Source organism: Motacilla alba, chromosome 7 (assembly GCF_015832195.1).
Source record: "Motacilla alba alba isolate MOTALB_02 chromosome 7, Motacilla_alba_V1.0_pri, whole genome shotgun sequence".
NCBI classification, from domain to species: domain Eukaryota; kingdom Metazoa; phylum Chordata; class Aves; order Passeriformes; family Motacillidae; genus Motacilla; species Motacilla alba.
Window position 1 is genome coordinate 36995815 of NC_052022.1, and position 20483 is coordinate 37016297.

General features: G+C 47.9%; 1 protein-coding gene across 1 annotated transcript in view; it reads left to right on the forward strand.

Moving 5' to 3' along the window:
* Positions 1–1969: 1969 nt before the first annotated feature.
* Positions 1970–20483, forward strand: part of TRPM8 (transient receptor potential cation channel subfamily M member 8) — a 73447-nt gene continuing 54933 nt past the window's right edge. Inside the window, exon 1 of the mRNA XM_038143473.1 lies at positions 1970–2238. The gene's annotated coding sequence lies outside the window, so the exon portion shown is untranslated. The remainder of the gene's footprint in view (positions 2239–20483) is intronic.

The following is a 20483-nucleotide window of genomic DNA, read 5'->3' on the forward strand; positions in this document are numbered from 1 at the left end:
CTTTCACGGAGGGAGTATTTCTTGCTCCCTTTGAACCAGAAGAAGGTGGAGCACAGAAGTGGCTGGCTCAGCTTTTCCACGGTGCTTGAAGCAGACCCTCGGTGTGGGGCCCTGTGCCTCAGCCAGCATCTTACCACAGAGACATCTCTTTTATCTGAGATTTATGAGGCTGGCAGTGGGGTTGGGGTTGAGTGGTTGTGCAAACAGGGTGGCCACTGGGACAGGGCTGGGTTTTTTTTTTGCTGGGCTGTAGTGCAGCCCCTCCAGTGCAGCTGTATCTACCACTGGTTACCAAACCCACAACTATTTAGGTAGTCGTGGGTAACAGCAGTGCTTTGCCTACCCTTTCTTTCCTTTGGCAATGGTAACAGACCAGAAGAGACACAAAAATTTCTTCTAAAGATTTTCAGAATTTAATGTGACTCTGAGCTTCATTCTGCCAGCCAAGTACTGCTAAAATGCTAAATCTTTCTTGTAGGCTCCCTTTGAGTAGTGGAAGGCCACAATTAGGTTACCCAAAGCCTTTTCTTTTCCAGGCTGCACTATCCCAATTCTCCCAGCCTTTCCCCATAGCAGAGGTGCTCCAGACCACTGATCATCTCAGGACTCACTCCAGCAGTTCCACATCTTCTGCTCTTGTTCCCCAGGGCTGGGGCAGCTCTGCAGGTGGGGTCTCGCCTGAGCACAGGGGCAGAGGGGCAAAATCCCCCCTCCCCTTCCCCCCACACTGGGGGATTCAGGGCTGGGGCAGGTCCAGCTCTCACCCACCAGCACCCCCAAGTCCTCCTCCCAGGGCTGCTCCATCCCAGCCTGGAGTAATTCTAATTCTGGGGCTTGCCTGGACCCAAGTGTATGAGAATAAATCACACAGGTCTCCATTTGCTTCATGGTGGAAAAAAGCTCCTTCTTTATTCACATAACTGGTTTTTATACAGTTTTACAGGCTTGTGTGTGATTCCAATAGGTCAGTAGCTTTCTTGCCAATTATTGGTCAGTAACAAGTTGTTATTCTGTATTTATTGGTCACTCACACCCCCAGTGTGTATGTGCAGGAAAAGTTGTTTGTGAGAGATAGTTTTCATTTTTCCAAGGGTGTAAAAGCAGTTCATACAGGCGCTAGCTGTTTTTCACCCAGGAATATTGTTAGGCTAATGAACTCCTCACACCAGGATTGCTTCCACGTGGGAACTTGCAAAGGGCTAGCTTGACAAGGCCAGCTGTTTATTTTAGGAGAGCAGGCTTGACCTTTCTTTATAATTTTTCTACCTTACTGCAACACAAGTGCAGCACCAGCGCTCAGTCTTGTTAAACCTCGTGGGATTCCCATGGACCCAGTGCTGGAGCTTGCCCAGGTCCCTCTGGATGACCCCATCCTGCAGGTGTGTCCCTGCCCCTCGCCCTGGTGAGCTCTGCAAGCCCCGAGGGAGCTGCTGCTGCTGCATGGTTTATCTGCAGGTTCACATTTTCCCCTCCTGGATCACCAGCTCTGTTTTCAGAGGAGCTTGCTGTTTATCCTGATTTCTCTGTGGGCTCAATGAGCCCACACGCTCCCCTCCCTTCTTGCCTGTGAGTAGCAGCTCTACTCTGTGAGTAGAGCCACGCTGCTGTAGGAGCAGCTTTCCCCATGCTGCAGCTCAAGGCTTCATTTCCATATGGCTGGCTTAAAAGAGAGCAGCTTTCTTTGGGCTTTCTCTAGTGGCAGAACGCCAGGCTCCCCCACCTTCCTGCTGGGGCTCTGGTGGCTTGCTGAATGATAGGATAAATCCACTTTTTTCCCCTCCTTCCTAGCCCTCTGTTGAGGGCCTGATGCGAGCCCTTCTCTCTGAAAGACACATTAGAAGCCTTGAAATGCATAAGAGTATCAAAGTGTGACGTGAGAGAATAATCTACATAATCAGATTTTGGGGTTTATCTGGGTTTTTTGTACAGAAAAGGCCATGTATGACATGTTCAGTGCTGAAAGCTGGACTGTGACCTCCTCTTTTCATCCCTTTTTCTGTTTATTTAGCTGCAAAAAAGTCTCCTTTTGGCCTAACTGGGATGGAAAAAAATTATTGGAGGCTAGAAGAGAACTTGAAGTGACTCTTCAAGTTGCAAAGGGTCTAAAATAGGCCCAAAATAAATGAGGTGGATTTTTTTTAAGACAACGTATCCACGCTAACTAAGAGGTACCAGATGAGAAATAGGGAATAATTCAGCTTGTCTGCTCTGCTGAGGTTTCAGGAGACAGTGAACCAGGTGAGTGTGGATTTGGATGTTATCCATGATCAGGCTTGGCTGATTTTAAAGAAGGATTTTGATGGATGGGGCTGTGTTGTAGCTGGACTCAGGCTGTGGGTACGCACCTCCAAAACATTTTCTCTTTGCAGTGGTCCTGGTACTGCTGGCCTGGGCAGTGAAGTGCTGCCTCTCCTGTAGGGATCAGTAGCAATGAGGTACATTTTGTGCTGGATGATTTCAAATTTGATGCAACCCAGCGAGTTGCAGCCCAGGCTGGACTCAAACTGACTCGCCCTCGAGGTCTCAGAGCAGATGGTGAGAAGGTAAAAAGGTGATTCTGAGCAAGACAGGGGTTGGCAGCCTTTGAGATTAATTTCTTTGAACAAACAACAGCATGCATGGGCACAAATTTCAGGATGCCATAATGTCCTGTGCCATCTGTGACCTATTAGATTATGATCATGATGAGAACAGTGTTTAGTAACTCACTGCCTCAGACAACCTGGGAAGAGTAAATCCAGAGTCATCCATCTGTGCTTTGCTGGAGCCGCTCTTGGGGAGGATCCTGGAAGTTGTATCCTTTGAGGGAGAAAGGAATGAATATACAATGATTTCTCTAGCTGAACTTGTTTGTGAAATGCTGGCTTTTCCCAGGAAAGCACATACAAAAATAGCAGCCAGCCCTCTCTAGCCATGGAGCATATGTCTGCAGGCTCAGCTTTGAAATTCACCAGTTGCTGCAGCTTCTCCAAAGAGGTCGAAATGCTTCTGTAATGGAAATGACCTGAGCACTCGGGTTCATTATTGCATTCCCCCACCTCTAGGCTGCAGCTGGGAGTCTGAGGCATTTAAATGAGTTGTGTCAAATGAAGTCCTTAAATTCTTCAGTGCCTCTGATGCCAGTGTGGGAGAGTTCAGCTGTGCTTCCCGGGCTTGTCTTGTGTCCCCAGTAGCAGATCCTGCCAGCCTGAGCTGTGTGTAAACCCCTCTGTGAGCCCTGCACATTCTTTCCCAGCCTTCCCCTCTCATCTGGCTTTTTCCTCAAGCCCTTTTATTTGGCAGAGCTTTACCAAAATGCATAGACACGAAGCCACTTCTCACCTCTGCAAGGTCTTCCTTCAGCCACAAGAACTGCATTTATCGTTCAGCTCTCCCAAGCTGAATGTTTCCTTCAGAAATACAGAATGACTCCTGCTTTTGGCTGAAGTCTGTGTTAGGCCATTATAGAAATTAGGCAGCTGCCCAAAAGTCTGCCAAGGGGCAACACCTACTTGCCATTAAAGCTTTTAACAAATGAGATTGGTAGGTAAATCCATGACCACCTGGGCTCTTGTGCAGCAGGATTCCTGTGGACATCAAAACCCTGAACAACTCTGATGTTTTAGATGTGACCTAATTGAAAATACAGCCAGTAATGTCATTATCATCAGGAAACAGCTCACCTTCTGTTGCTTAATTATATTTTCCTTGTGTATTTAGTCTGTTTCAAAGAAGCTGCCTTGGATGGCACACGGGGTTTCCCTTTAATTACTGCTGTATGGTAATTGTCATGTAATTACGCTGTTATGAATATCATGTGCATGTATTATTGAGGGGCAGTGATTTATGGCAGGTAAGCATATTTTTAAAGTGTCATAGATGTTCTCCACACAGCCCTTTAATGACAGGAGTCTCTCACAGCCGTGCAGTGTTTGGATTTCCCAGTGTTTAAGGTCTCCTGTAATAATGCTGCTTCATCATCCAGTCACTACTGTGGGAATCACAGCACTTGCTTGTGGTGAGGTATTTAATGGTCCTCATCAAGCTTGCAGAAATAAATTTGGCATCATGAGAGGACAAGGGGGAATGGCTTTAAGCTGAAAGAGTTGATGTAGATGTGATAGTGGGAAAAATTCCTCCCTGTGAGGGTGGGCAGGCCCTGGCACAGGGTGCCCAGAGAAGCTGTGGCTGCCCCTGGATCCCTGGAGGTGTCCAAGGCCAGGCTGGATGGAGCTTGGAGCAGCCTGGGCTAGTGGAAGGGGTGGAACAAGATGGGCTTGAAGGTTCTTTCCAGCCCAAACCATTCCATGATTCCGTGATGCTACCTTTGTATTACCTACTGCCATCAACAGATCATGACCCCAGAGAGGTGACAGAAAAGGTTTTGAATCCCTTACTCCAAAAGATTCCCTGAGGGGTTGTAGCACTGGAAACCTGAGCACAGAGCTGATGTGGTGAAGTTACTGAAGGCTGAGTGTGCTGAGCACTGCAGCATCCAGTTGCAGGGGGAAATTTGGGAGCACGGTGATGAGTGTATCATTAACCTTCAATCACAATTTAAATGTGCTTGTGGTGGGTTTCTTCTTGCTCCAGGATGTCTCTTCATAACTTACTCTGTGAGCCCCCTGCTTTGAGACAGAACTTCTGGTTTATCACAGGATTTGCATTTCTTTTTGAGGCGTTTTCAGAAATTTCGGGCTGTGTTGAAGGGACAACAAAAACTGCGGGCTATGTTTAAGTGCTGGTCCCTGAAACAGCCAGTGAAACCCTTGCTGCCCTGATGGTAGCAGAGGAAATCAGTCCCAGAGATCCCTGTCTGGTGAAATAAACTACCAAGAGGAGAAGCACCCACTTGGCAAGACCTTGTACAGTGAGTACGTTATGATGGGTGATTGTAAGTTGCCTGGGAAAGGCTTTCTGAGCACACTGTAGCTCATGGAATTAACATTTTCATCCTGGATTTGTGGCACACGTTGTGCAAATGAAAGTTGTATCAGGAAAAATAAATCTTCAGTTTTGTGCCAACGCACAAATGCTACCCCTGTGTTATATTCCCAAATTTAGCAAAAACCAACGTGACTGGACAGAACTCAGCTGTGTCTGCCTGTTTGCAATGGAAGCAAGCATGAGGCAGTGAAGTATGACTAAACTGTGCTGGCCAACGCATTTTTATCCTGAATTAAATTTGTCTGTGGGCTCTGGCTCAGTGCTCTGCACAAAGGGTGAAACTGGCTGTGAAGAGGACAAAGAGCCCATCAGGAGCACACGGAATTGCTCTGACACGCTGCACAGTGGCTTTGCTGAGCCTGGGTTTGCTGCAGACGTGCAAGAGCAGGCTTGATAAGTTTTTAGTCCCGGCTCAGGCACCAGGCAGATGATGCCATGGAAATCCCGTGCTCGGTGTCCTGGTGGCTGCACAGAGCCATCTTTGGAAGGCAGATGATAACCAGGGTCACTCTTTTCCTGCTCCTTACCCTTGTCAGGCTGGTTACTCATTGTTTTGCATCTTCCCCTCCACCCTGAATTTTTTGATGCTGGACATGACAGCAGTGCTCAAGTAATTTTATCCTTTTATTACTTTTTTTTCTTCGAGGCTAGCATGTTTCCAGGTCTGTGGGGTTCTGCCCTACCACGCTCAGGCACAGCAGGTCTGTTGTCATTGGCACAGCACAGCCCCTGCAGTTTGCTAACCCAGCATCTCTGGGATACCAGGGATGGAGGAGACACAAACTGAGCTTTATAGGATGCTGAGCTGCCAAAACAACCAAGGACGTCCCCCAAGGCTGGGGGAGCAGCTGCTTTTTTATACTGAGCCAAACTCTTCTCTCGTGCAATGCGCTGCCCTCTGAGGATGAACAGGTTAATCCCTTACAGAGATGTAGGATGCTATGCCCTGTTCCCTGATAAGCCTGTGTACCAGCCAGCTTTCTCCAAGCTGATCATCAAGCAAAATATCTGATTGCTGAAATCTGATCTGCTAGAGCTTCCTTTTCATCTGGCAGGGATGAACCTCTGCAGCGGGACAGGGAGAAGACGAGGTGAAAAAAATCTTGTGGGTTCAGATAAGGGCAAGGAGATCCTTCACCAATCAGTCATGGGCAAAACAGACTAGGCTTGGGGAAGTTTAATTTACTGCTGATTAAAAAATAGAGCAGCATAGTAACAAACTGGAACTAAATTTTTGCCCCCATTTCCCATTCAGAAACTATGAGGAAAAAGTTTATTGCCTTTCTGTTTTCTTCTTAGTAACAACCAGGACACATGAGCCTCTTCCCCAACACCTGAAAATAAACCAATAATCTCCAATTTGTCACTCCTCTTCTAATCCTGTTGCTAAGTTAGAAATGTGAAGTGTGAAGTGCTGCCAGGAGGGCTCATTTACACTCTCCGGGGTTGTGCTGGCAACAATTAATTCCAGCCATTGCCGGAAGCGACTTTAAAGCGGCATTTTTCAGGTGAAGAGCACTTTGAGCCGGCTGGAACCCCTTGCACCTGTAGTTCTATGTCCTTTTATCTGGGAAAGGATCATCTCTTCCCCATTCATCTCTTTGTGGACTGGATGTTCTGCCAGTGGCGGGATGGTCACAGGCTCTGCGCTGAGTGCTTTTTGTGCTGTGATTAGGTCAGCTTGGGTAGGGGTGGCAAGAACCAGCATCTATTTAACAGAGATGATCCGCTCAGCTGCGGTGTCCAGACTATTAGGGGTGCGCTCAGGCTGATGGAAAAAGGGAGTTTCCACCCAGGGATGAAACTGCTGGGAAGAGGGGATAGCTTTTCCCAAAGCTGTGTCTTTCCCGGTGTCGGTTCTCTCCAGACACCGAAGGCCTCGTTTCACCAGCAGCCCTCCCACAAGACATTTGCTGTAGGAAGTGCTGTGCTATGCCAAGCAGCGCCTTCAAGGGGCTTGGGCATGCTGGAGTGGCTGCAGGGACCTGGCTGCTCTGATCAGCTGTCCTTGAGCGAGGCTCCAGCCTGCAGTGCTCCTTGCTGGCAGCCAGCATCTTCTGTTTCCAGCGCCAGCTCCATCTTCTGCCCTGGGAAGAAAAATAAAGAGGAGAGGAGCAAGCAAGGAACAGCTGCTGGCCTCGCAGCCCTGCTCATTTAGATCCTTGCATCCTGCTGTTTGATTCCACCTCCTGCCTCCAATGCAAGGATCGAGCTCTCCCAAATTCTCTTACACAGGTTATTGGAATAAACCTTCGACTTTGTAAATAACATTGGTGTAAGCCCATTAGAATAGCGCTTTCTTTTTACCTCCGCTCCTCTTAATGGCATGCTGCAGTAGTTTATATCTACTATATCAGTAGATATATCTATATATCTAGTATATATATATATCTAATATATCAGTAGATATGCAGTAGTTTATATCTACTGGTGTAATAGTATGCAGCTGCAGGATTGCACCTTTCTGACCTTGGGAAATCATTCCTGGCTGCCTTCCACAGGGGAGTGATGCAGCTGGATCTCCACAGCTACAATGCTTGCTTTGATCACTTGCTTAGTATCTAGAAGTTCCTGCAGTGTTCTTTCAGGTGATGGTGTCCAATTTAAACCTCCATTCCGCTCCCAAATATCACAATATGCCAAATAGGTCACGTGCAGCTGAAGCAAAAGATTTTTATGAGCCTTCAGTGGGAATTGAGGCTGAACACCTTTGAAATAGTTGGGATTTATATTCCTTCCCCCTCACCTTCCTCCAGTCATTTGCAATTCATGTGGCACCCGGGTGATGAGTCTGCAAGTGTTACTCAGAAATCATTGAAACATTAAAAAAGAGCTTGAGTATCTATTTTGCCCCAGAACTGTTTCTGTTTTATGAGCTCAGAACACAAGCTGCTGATGGAGTGAATTTGAAAACTAGGTCTTGCTCCATTCCCAGGGCTTTGCTCCCTGGAGGTGAGTTGGTTTTGAAGCAGGAGTTGTCTGTATTTGACACTAAAATAGAGTAGTTTTGTTATTTGTTTCCTCTTGCCCTTGAAAATAATTAGTTAAAACCTTTTGGGGAAACATTAACAGTACAATTTAACTAAGCAGGGATTTTTCCAGGCTGGCAGGAAACAAAAGGGGAAGGTGTCCCTCCTGTGCAGGGGTTGGAACTAAATGGTTTGTAAGATCCCTTCCAATCCAAACCATTCTGTGATTCTGTGATCCTATGGAGAAGTCTGGTGATAACTGTGTCAATGAGATGCCTGTGGAAGAATAGTGATCTGAAGCAGTTGGAAATTTGAGGTTAATGCAGCTCAATTAGAATTCTGGAAATATTTTTTTCTCTAACTGAGAATGAAGGGATTTATTTTGAGCTCATCTTTCCCACAAAAAGCATTACCCTTAAGCTATATATCTAGACAAGAGATTTAGAAAAATAAGAAATAGACAGAATTTATGAGCTGATGTACAGGATTTGTCAGCAAAAGTAGCTGCACTTTAATCACATAGTCCAGTAACTGCCTGCTGTGCATACAGAATCCCAGAATGGTTTGGGTTGGAAAGGACCTTAAAGCTCATCTTGTTCCACCCCCTGCCATGGGCAGGGACACCTCCCACTGTCCCAGGGTGCTCCAAGCCCTGTCCAGCCTGGCCTTGGGCACTGCCAGGGATCCAGGGACAGCCACAGCTGCTCTGGGCACCCTGTGCCAGGGCGTCCTCACCTTCACAGGGAGGAATTCCTTCCCAATATCCCATCCATCCCTGCCCTCTGGCAGTGGGAAGCCATTCCCTGTGTCCTGTCACTCCATGCCTTGTCCCAAGTTCCTCTTCAGCTCTCCTGGAGCCCCTCTAGGCCCTGGAAGGGGCTCTGAGCTCTCCCCAGAACCTTCCATTCTCCACACCTCCAGCTCTCCCAGCCTGTGGTGCTGGACCAGGTCCAGGGATTTGAGGAGAGCCCTCCCGACGCAGACCCACCTCAGGCATGCTGTTCCTTTGGCTCTGAGCAGGTGACACCACTGGTGACAAGTGTCCCTAACTCCCATGAGCAGATGAATCCAGCAAGAGAAGCTCCTCCATTGCATTGCACCCCAGCCAACTGCCTGCTCTTGGGTTTTTTTTGTTTAAACACCAAATAAGTTTCTGTGGCTGACTGTGCTAACAGGCATGACCCCAAATTGGCTCAAAAAAGCTGTCTGTAGAACTGGATGTGAGCACTTCATTTAAATATAACTTGCAAGTATTGACCAAACCACATCCAGTCTGCCCAGCAGTCTCATTAATTGTATCCATTAAATGGATTTTAAATCAGAATCCTATCAGATCAACAAAAAAGGACGAGGCTCTCCCTTTTCAACAGCACAAACAGTATTGAACTCTATCAGCTCTCCCTGTTGGGATGTAATTATCTGATCTTATGCTTTCTTATTTTTATTTTTTTTTCATTTTTTTTAAAGTCCATACATGCTGTTTCATTGAACTTGCACCCACTATTTTGGGAACCCTTCCCAACCCACTACTAAATGTAAAGACTGACTTCCAGCTGGCTTAGGAGGATTTGGACAGCACTGGCACAGCTCAGGTTTGAAGTTCAGGACTGAAATACTTTAAGCCCTGTGTCAGATGTCTTTTGAGTAGGGCTCAAACCTGTATCCCTTAACCTCTTCACTCAGGCAGGCATAAATCCTCTTTTTTTACTTTTATGGGCCCAAACTATAATAAATAATGGTGCCCAGAGTGGACATTTGTTGTACATGCACTAATGGGTGATAAAGGAGGTGGGGAGAGTGAGCTGTGAGTAGTGCTGTGCCCAAACCAGAGAGAAGAGACTTTGAACCTGCTCTTAGCCATGAAGGCCCTTCCCTGGCATACACTGGACTCAACCCCTTGTCCTGCAGGTAAGGAGCAGAGTGTTCAGTGGGGCTTTGATGTGTGGCTAAAGGAAAACAAAAAGGTAGAAAGAGAAGGGAAAAAGGGGGAACCCAGGCCCTGTTTAGCACTGCCTGGCCATGCTGTGCTCAGCAGTGATCATTCCCAGCGGAGTTTGTGCTTTAGCTGGATCTCTTGCAGCCTCTGTTGATTAATTCAGTTCCTAGGATTTAAGCTGGATCCTTTCCTGTAAATAGGAATGAACTGTCAGTCTTAGTCTCTTGTCCTGTAGAAAAACAAATTGACTTTAACCCCTCACTTCTGCCAGAGCACATGGATATAACACCTCTACCAAAATTTTTGTGTGTTTTGGCACTCTAATAGCATGCCTAAGTGTGCCTAAGCACAAATAACTGCTTTTGATGCAGTAACTCGAGTCAGTGGCATTCTGGAGGAGCTGGGGCACTGCTCTGCTGTGCTGTCCCCCATCAGGTTTGGTTTTTAGTGGCTAAGACAATGACAAAATGACAATTTGCCTCTAGTTCAGGCTCTGCCTCTTGCTCCTCCAGGTAACCTGCTTTTTGAGCTCACAGCTGAAGTGCTGGGGTGGACCCTGGTCTGCATTTGAGGAGGATTCCCATTTCTTATCAAGTGTAAAAGCATTAGAGCAGTGGTAGAAGGAATTTGAAATGTTTTTCTCTTCAGCTCTTGGGGAGCTGTGAGGAGGGAGCCCCTGCTGCCAGCTGCATAAGCTGTTTGGCCAGTGGCATGCATCTGGTGGCACATCTATGGGCATGTCCTCCAAAAGGCTGAGACTAAAACAAAGGAATAGGAAGAAATCCAGAGAGCTGCTCATACAGATTTGTTGTGGCTTTCATTTGGGGTTCCTGAAATATGCCAAGAAAAATGGAATTGGGTTTCCAAGGAAGGCAGAGGGAAGGGAAGCAAAGGAGGCCTGGGAGAATCTCTCTGGTGTTACAAGGGCACACTGGAGGCAGGGCAGGTGGAGACATAAAAGGGCTGGTTCTCCTTTAGGGCTAAACAGCCCTGACTCAGGATTTGGTACTTGGAAAGTAAGACTCCTTCTAGGTGGGTGTTATGTTCTGGATCAGAAAGCTCGGGCTGATCTCAGAGGAGAAGAAAACATCTTTGTCAAGTGAAGAACTTGGTAGAGTGGCTTCTGGCAATGCCTCTGAATTCAAGCACCTCTGAATTGGCGCAGGTGATGACTTGCTGCTCCTCAAGGCATGGACTTGATAATCTTGGGACTCTTTTTCGGCCTTAGTGATTCAAAGATTCTGTGACAGCATTTACCAAAAGCCTTGAAAAGACTGTCTGAAACAGCAGGGACTCAGAAAAGGAAAACAAACAATGGCAACTCTGAAGCAAACAAGGAAAGAACAAGCACAGACTGATCTGGACAAGGAATTCGAGCTGGCTCTGGGATGGGATGGTGTGTGAGCAAACAACTGCCCAGAATGTGCTGGGCTCTGTTACAGCCTGAGAGAGAGAGAGAGCTCTTCTTTCCAGACTGAGACACCCTGTTTGGCTGGGAATGTCCTCTGCCTCTCAACTTTGGTGGGGCAGATGACATTGGAAGCTTGATGGTCACAAATACTCCATAGTCTTGGGCCCTTCTAGGTTGCCAGTGAGCTGCCAGGCAGCAGGAAGTGAGCAGAAAGTCAATTAGCAGAAAATGAAAGAGCACATCTGTTGCACCTGGAGGGGCCTGGATTTCTGAGCTGCCACATCAGTGTGCTGTGTCCTGCTCCAGGGAGGAAGCTCTCTGGATGGATGGCAGAACAGTAGAGGCTTTAAATTCTCATTTTTACAGATGCACAAAGGCACCAGATCTGGGCTTAAAAGCATCATCTACTTTGCAAGCTTGTTATGTAAGCAAGAGGTTTCAACTTCCAGCGTTTTCAAAGGAAGTGGGCAGATAGTGACAGCACAAGGGGCAATGGTTTTAAAGTGACAGAGGGCAGGGTTAGATCAGATGTTAGGAAGGAATTCCCACTGTGAGAGTGCTGAGGTCCTGGCACAGGGTGCCCAGAGAAGCTGTGGCTGTCCCTGGATCCCTGGAAGTGTCCAAAGCCAGGCTGGACAGGGCTTGGAGCAGCCTGGGACAGTGGGAGGTGTACCTGCCCATGGCAGGGGGTGGAACAAGATGAGTTTAAAATCCCATCCAAGCCAAAGCATTCTGGGGTTCCAGAATTCTACAGGCACAAGGCCATGGACACACATGTACCAGCTCTGGGATGCTGAGATGTGAGCATGGCTGGAAGGCCCAGGCTGCTCCCTAGCTGGGGTGCCAGCTTCCCTTAAGCTGCAATCCTCTTTTTATCTCCAGCCCTCACTCAAGTCTGTCCGCAGTAGGTTGCAGAACTCAGGAATAACCTCTTTTCCTCCCTCCGAAGCCTGACGAGCGTGCTGACAGCCCGGTGTCAGCTGGTTTGTAGCCGGGCTTTGTTAAACCCGGGCGCTAATTCCCTCCGCTTCGTCTGCCTGCCTGCGGTGAAAGCCGTCAAACAGCGGGCGCCGGAGCGCTGCCCGGGATTTGTTTGCAAATGTGGACACTTAATGGTGAAAAAAGGTATGCCAGCACTTCCCAGCCTGGGAGGAGCAGCCAAACCTGTGCCCTCGGCACTCTGAAAGCGTAATTAAGAGTTCGGGAGTGTTTGGCTGATGGAGCCCCTTAGCTTGGCAGGGGAGGGGGATTGTTTTCCCTGCCACGTCAAAGACGGTGACCTAGTTACCTGCTTGAGCATTTGGTGTCGGGCACGGTGGGTGATGAGTGCAGGGGCTGAAGATGCACTGTCACTTCGGGGGGGTCGCTGTAATGCTCGTCCCTGGTGTCAGGCTTTGCTGCAGGGACACAGCGCAGTCCTGGAAATCCCGATGTCTCTTCTGCAGCTTGGAAAAGGAATGAAGAATGCTCGTTTCGTGCATTCCTGGGCTGTGTTGCTGCTGCAGTATCCCAGCACCATCCCAGCTATGTGTGAGATGACTGAGAAATATCTGTCACATGCTGTTTGTCTTTTCATCCTCTTCCCAGGAATGAGTGAGTGCTGAGCAGTGGCCTTGCTTCAAATGTGCAGAGTCTCCTGTGTTAAAGCCAAGAGGGACACAGAAATGGATATTCATCAAAGCTGCTGAGGAGCAGGGGTGCACACATTAAAAAGTGATGCTGTTTGAAGGAGGACAGCTTTGTGGCCACTGGTACCAGAATTTAATTTGGCTTAGTTTGGTCTGTAGTGCAGAGGAGTATTCAAGCTGCTGGAGAAGGAGGGTGTGTAGTTAAAGAGCTCTTATGATAAGACTGGGGGGTGAAGGAGTCCCCCTGAAGTGGGCTCTGCTTCTCTGTAGAGCTTGAAAGCCCTTCCTTTGTTGCCTGCTGCCAAAGTTTGAGAAGCTTCGTGCTGAACCTGTTGGGGGCATTCCTGACACAGCCCTTGCATTGCCAGGAGGGGAAGACAGGGAGGTAAATCCCTGCTAGGCTGGCAGCTTGCCTGCCGGCTGATCCCAGCCACGAGGAGCACTGCTGCAGGGATTTAGTTGGCTTGCTGCACCAGAGGGCAGGAGGTAAAGAGACACTGAGTCCAGGAGGTTCATGCAGATGTGCTGGAGACACTCCTGGGACGCTTCTGTGTCCTAACTCAGGCCAGGGCTGTCCTGGTTGGAGTGGAGATCCTGGTCTGGGGGTGGAGGTCCCAGATGGGGCTGCTCAGGGCACTAAATGCTCATTCTTTTCTGGTTACTGGCCTCCCCCAGGTGAGGAAGGGATTGTTGGTCCCTGCTGCTGTTCAGCTCTTTAGGAGCAGTCTCATTCCCAAAGGGACAGCACAAAAGCACTGACATGCAGGGGAATTCCTGCTGCAGCTGCAGTGAGCTTGAAAAATCAGTGCTAAAAATGATTAGTGATTTTTTTTTAGAAAAATAATTTTATTCTGAACTGGAATTGTTTCAGATTGTTGTTCCAACATTCATTTGGAAGGCTCAGGGATTAAATATAAACATAGTGGTGGGAACAGACTGTGTTTCTTTAAAGGATATAACAGGAAGGTAATGATGCCTGTCTTGCTGTTCTAGTATGGATGGGATGGAGTCAGTTTTCCTCACAGCAGTCTGTATGATGGCTTGGATTTGTGGCTGACGCAGTGTTGGTAAGACTGGGGTGTTCTGGCTGTTGCTGAGCTGTGCTGGGGTTGGGTGAGGCACAGGGAGAGGGCACAACCAGGACACCTGACCTGAACCCACCAAAGGGACATTCCATACTGCGTGAGGATTATATCAGGTTGCCCAGAGAAGCTGTGGCTACCCCATCCCTGGAAGTGTTCCAGGCCAGGTTGGACAGGGCTTGGAGCAGCCTGGGATAGTGGAAGGTGTCCCAGCCCATAATGGGGGTAGAATGAGATGAGCTTTAAAGTCCCTTCCAAGCCAAACCATTCTGGGATTCTATGATGTCGTGCTTAGCATTAGGAGCTAATGGAAAATAGGAGGAAGGGGGGATGTGCAGGTAAAACTTATTTTCATAGGGACATTAAACCTTGCATCCAAAAATCCACACACTTCCATATTGCTTCTTTGGTACAAGAGAAAAAATAGAGGCAGAATTACCTGCTGCACATCCCTCCAGCTGTGCTAATAAACATCTCCCTGAGCCTGACCTCGGGGGCCAGCTACATTCTTCTGTGAGAATGTTTGCTGTAAACAATGTACTTGTTATCAGGGAAGTTAAAAAGAGGCTTGTTGGATGCTGAAGGGAACGAGCACTTGCCAAAAGATAAACACCCAGCCGTGCCTGCTTCCCATTCCGAGGCTGAGGGAAGAGGGAAGATCGCTGCAGCACCAAACATCAGCTGCATTGACAGGGACGTGGGAATTACTTGAGATGTAGGGGCTGTGTGTGGTTCTTCCTCTAGCTTTTTAAAGGCTTGGTTGGTATGCTGTCCACAGCAACCCAGGGCATCTTGCAGAATTCCAAATCCTTAGTTAAATGCAGCTGCACTCTGTGAGAACTTCTTTTTCTGGCAGTTTAAAAAAAAAAAAAGGGGGGGGGGGGTGGGAGAAAGGAGAAGAGATGGTCCAAAAAAAAAAAGCAAAGATAGAAAGGATTCTGATAAAAGGGAATGGCTTATTAAAGGGATTCAGGAGGAAGGAGAGTAATACAAGACTGTCTCATGGGAGATTTTGTATGGAGTACTTGGGGGAGAGAACTGCCCCTGGGCTGGGAGGTTGAATCTGTTATGTTTTTTTCTTTAATTTGGGAAAACAGGATTTGCTACAGTGCCTGGGTCAGTATTCGACCCTGGACAGTAGCAGAGAGACCTGTGTGGGCCAGAAAATGACAGGACATCTGGCTGTAGCTCACTCTATAGGAAATGGCACATCTCTGTATCTCATTCTCAAAACTGAAGGCTGGACTACATTCATGGTCTCATACCATAGGAGGATGGACTGCCCCTTCCAGTGCAAAGGAATCACCTGGTGTCTGATGTCTGTTGGCTTTTACTTTTTAGATTTTTTGGTGGATAGTTTCATCATCTCAGGTTTTTGCTCAAGGCAGGAACTCAAGATTCCTCCACCAGCAGCGTGTGTGGGGCTCTGCCTCTTGCTTGCTAATGTCTGCTTAAATTTTTTTCACTTGCATGAAAAGGCAGCCTAGCAAATTAGAAGCACTTCGTAGGCATTATGCTGCTGTTAATTATGTAGGAGCCCAGACACTATTCACAACAGTAATAGGAAAACTACCAAAGCAAATGCAGCAGTCTGAAATGCCAAATTAAGGTCTCAGCTCTTGAATGCAGCTCAATTTGCAAGTGGATGCTGTACACCGTAAGTGTGAGGGTCCATGCTTCCCTGAGTGGTTCCCAAGCTCTATCCAGTGCAGGCATCCCAGGGTTGGAGCTGTGTGTGCAGGTGGGTTCATACATGAGCTGGGAGCCAGGGGAATCCCCAGGGTCTGCACTGAGGTTTGGTGGAACAATTCTGTTCTCGCCCAGGGGGAAGAAGAATTGCTCCTGCTGCTCCAGGCCTGCACAGAGGTGGGTGACACTGCTGTCAGTGTGACTCTGGTGTTGTCAATTGTCCATCTCATGGCTTCAACCCGTTCCAGGCTCCTGGAACAACTCCTTGTCAGCCTGTTCCTGCAGCTTACTGCAGGAGGGGAGTGCCAGCAGTCTGCTCCCGAATTCTGGCACTCAGAGCCCAGAGTTAAGGAGAAAGCAATCACTGCTCAATACCTCTGCAGCAGCTTTTTGGAGCACATCCTCTCCAGTTCATGCACTGTTGTTCTGTAACACCTGGGCTGGTGGTACCTTCTGTGTGCTCCTCAAAGCCCAGCAGCTGCTGCAGCTTTCTAGGCGAGGTCTCAGTGAGTGCTTGCTGTTTTCTGTCAAGGATTATTTAAGGGAGCCACTTTTACAATTCTCACTGCACACAGTCATGGCCCTGGTGAGTTTTATTTTCTTTGCTGTTGTAGGCTCTGTTATCATTTCATGGCTGAGGTCCATAGCAGAGAGAATTGCCTGGGCATACAGTCCTGGGATAAATTCATCTTCATTATAGAAGTGGGAGTTCTTAGCATGAGAGCTCTGCAATGATATTTACATCAGATTTAGACTTATGTTAGGAAGAAATTATTGACTGTGAGGGTGGGAAGGCCCTGGCACAGGTTGCCCAGAGAAGCTGTGACTACCCCATCCCTGGAAGAGTTCAAGAATGTTTGCTATAGCTGGACTGACACAGAACTCTGGTGCCTTGTTGTCAGTGATTGAGGAATTGCTTTCCTTGTTTGCCACCTGGTAGTTTTCCTGCTGGCAGTCTGGATCAGGGGTGGGACATTCAGCCAGCAGTTCCAGGATCTTGTTTGAGTCCAGGTGCTTTAGGTAACCATGCCAGTGCCAAAGTCGATTGCAAATTCAGCAGGTCCTGACTGAGTTTTGTCATTCTTCTACTGAGTTTTGTCATCCCCAGACTGGATCAGTCATCCAGCATCCGACTAGGCAGACATTCCATGAGCAAACTCCTTGCTGTATAAAGTCTGCTTTGACCTTTTTCTTTTTATCCTGTGGCTTCTGAGCTTGAAAAACATGTACTCTGATAATACTGTCCTTAGATATCCTGTTATAGTGTGATACCTTTATGGATTACTATATATTCATCTTTGCAGAAGTAATACAAGAAAGATGCACTTGGACTGGGGGGGAAACACCCCTCTACTTTCAACTTTGATCAGACTTACTGGATCTTTTCCAGTAAAGATTCTTCAGGAACTAGGAAAAGATTCCTGCTCTTCTTCTAGGACTGCAAATGCCACAGGACAGAAGTGACTGTCATTAATATTGTATGCATGTTTTGCCAGAGGATGGCAGCCTGGAAGGGTTTGAATTGCTCTGGGAATGCCTTTGTATCAGCTGGGGAAAGAAAATGCCATCTGTTTTCACAGCTCATGCACCCAGACAGCTCCACCTTCAGCCAGACCAGAAAAATAAGGTTGAGGGCTGGTGGGTTACATGGATTTAAGCTTAAAGATTGTGAAACCAGTGACCTGCCCCGACAGTGCTATCTTTAAAGGGAGAATAATCCATTGAAGAAATCAGTTATTTGTTAAAGTACAAAGTTTGTGTGGGACGGGAGAGTTAAATATATGTAAACCAGAATTGGGATTATAGCACTTGATTTAGGTAAAGCTATTCCAAAAAAGTTCAGCTAGCAATCTGTGAGCCTCTTGGGCTAATTCATAAGAAAGTAATAATGCAAAGTATGTGGGCTTTTCCCTATTTGTGTGTTCCATCAGCTTCTGTTTGTGCAACCTTTAGAATATTTGTCAAAATATTCATTGCCTGCTTCTCCTTTCAGCTTGCAGAGGTGGCATATATCTAGGCAAGAGACTGAAATATGTACTCAGCCTCCTTGTTACCAAACCAGTGGGTTTATTCTGTCTGCAAGGCATTGATCTAGTGCTTACAGACAATTCCATGTGCAGTTCGGACAAATCCAGTTTCCAAGGATCTGTCCTGCAGCCTGATGTTGGAGCTCCAGATGTTGGCCTGTCCCCTGTCCCTTGCTCTTACATGGTCACAGGGGGGATTTGGATCCACAGGGTGTTCCCAGAGCTGGGTTTGTGTCCAGCTGCCCCAGTTCCATTGGCTTTGGGACAGCAAGTACCAAGTGACCCTTGAGACCATGAGCCAAGGTACCTGCAGGGGCAGTGGTTGGTGACACCTGCACAGGAATGTCTGGGTGCTGGGCAGTGAGCAGGTTTGCATCTCAGCAGGAAGCTGCTGCCCTCACCTGTGCCTTTGGTAGCTGGCAGGGGGGTGTGTGGGAGAAATGGGGTCAAATCCTGCATCCAGCTGAATCCCAGCTCTCCAAAGAGGCAAAAGTATCAGGAAAAGGAGGCAGGGGGAAACCAAAAGCTGCTAGAGGGATTGTACAATACAATTAAAACTTGAGGGGCTCAGAAGTGCTTAACAGGGGCTTCCTAGTGCTGATAGCCAAGTGAAACCTCTTTCCTGTCCTTTGGAGGGCTAAATTCCTTGAAGGCTGTCTCCAGTGGTGGTGTGCCTGTGAACTGTCTGTGAAACTTGCGAGCACTTCAGGCTGCTCAATACAGCTGCCAGTGTCCCCTGCAATCCCTCCACTGGGACAGCGACAAAATGCCTCCAACACCACCAGAACCACCACCAGGGCTGGGCTTTGCCATTTGAAACCTTCTCCTCGGGCCCACGGGGATGCAGCAGCAGAGCTGGGTGCTGCTAAAAGGGTCTATGGAAAGCCCCAACCCAAGTGAGGGGATGGAGCAGGATCCAGCCAGGGGGCCAGACAGGAGCAGCAGGAACTGGGGCTGTAGGCAAGGCTGCAGATGGGTCCAAGGGGTCACCTGCCTTCCAGCTCAGGTCAGGACTGGATGCCAGGCATGGAACAGGACCCTCTGGACAGTGATACCTTGAATTTTAGGTTTTTCTGTTCTGTTTTGGTGTTCAGCTTTTAGCTTTACATCAAGTGCTACTGGGATCTTTTCACAGGGTGGTGAAGACAAAACAATCCTGTTCTAGCTGGAGACTCAAGGACAATCTCTTCAAACTTCAGGCCCAAAGCATAAACAATGTGAGAAGAGGAGAATGGGCAAGCAAGCTAGGAGGATGAAACTTCCTATTTTGAAGCTATTAATTGGACATTTGGCTCCTATATGCAAATGGACTAAAACTTACAAAAATTAGAGATCTCGTGACCAAGCCCTCTTTTGCTTCCATCTTGGAGCCATCCGGTCAGAGCCACGGTACTGCCAGGGTGTGGCCTTGGAAGGCACTTCAATAAATATCCCCTTTATTCCTCTGAACTCTGTCTAGCCTCTGTTCCAGCTCCTTAAAGCAGGACTGCAGGTCGAGGCTGCTCAGGGCAGTTAGGGACTATTGGTGCCATCAGGGTGCTGGTTCTTGTGGCTCTGCACTCAGCCACCCTCCTGCCTCCAGCTCCATCTTCACAGACTTCTCCATGTGCTGATCCTGTTGGAACATTTGCTGTTCCCTGTGCTTGTGAGAATGGGGAATGTTTCACAGGTAAACAGTGAACAGGCAATGAATCTCTGTTTCTGACTTTCCACAGTCAAGCAGTGTTCCCAGCGCCACTTGGAAAAGCAAGGACAAATTCAACAGCAGATTTTCTGTGGCTGACATAGGTCAGCACCCCAATTTAATGGAGCAGGAGATGGGCCTGAGCTTAGCTGTGTTCTGACTGTCTTGAGGGTCAAGTTCCTGAGCTGAAGATGCTGTTGAGTTGTTTATTTGCAATGGCTGAAGAGAAGTGCTGCAGAAATAAATCCAGGTTTACCAAGGGAATTGTACTGTGTAAGTTGGCATCTGTCAGCTGAGTCCTGGGCCAAAGTCACTTCCTTGGCTTCCTTCTCACCTCATCCTTAGCTGGTCACTTCTTGTCATTGGATCAAGCAGCTAGAATACACAAAGTAGAGCTGGGACCAAGTTCCAGCCTGGCCATGGATGACAGAAGCCTCTTCTCACACACTGGCCATTCCCTGTGCATCTTCTTGTTGTGCTGGGACTTGTGACGCTTTCCATGTGATGCACTGCACAGCTCCATGCCTGGAGAGGAGACACCTCAGAAGCAGCAATAAGGTTTCTCAGAACTCAGCTGGGCTTTGTACTCATGAATAAAATATCTCCTTCCTTGGTTTACTTAGGGGTTTTGTGTGCTGAGACGTGAGTGGTGACAGGAAACCAGGAAAGTGTTCTGTGAAATAAAAATAGGGTTTATTTATGTGGCTGTCAAACGTTCGGTGTCCACACTGGGCTGAAATGATCCACCTCTTGTAGCAGAAAATCTCTGTTGCACACAGGGGTCTACCAGCTGTGGGATGAAATCCTGTTGCCTTCTAAAAGTGAAGCTTTAGGGGTTGAGTTTTCTGCTGTCTCTGGAGTTCTTTTCAGTCCTTTCTTGCCTGTTTTCCTCCTGGAAAACACACAGAAGCCCCTGGGATATTATAGCCAGGCAGGAGCGAGAAGCTTCTTGCATGGCTAGGGATATTGCCACTCCCCACTAAGGAAAACACCCTCACTGTGGGCAGAATTGTGCTTAATTGCATGGCAGCTTCCTTATGCAGTGGTGGATGAAGTGGTGGATGAAGGAGGACCAGTGCCTCCCTCAACTTTACTGAAGATGCTGTCTCCCACCCCAGCCTGACAGAGGGG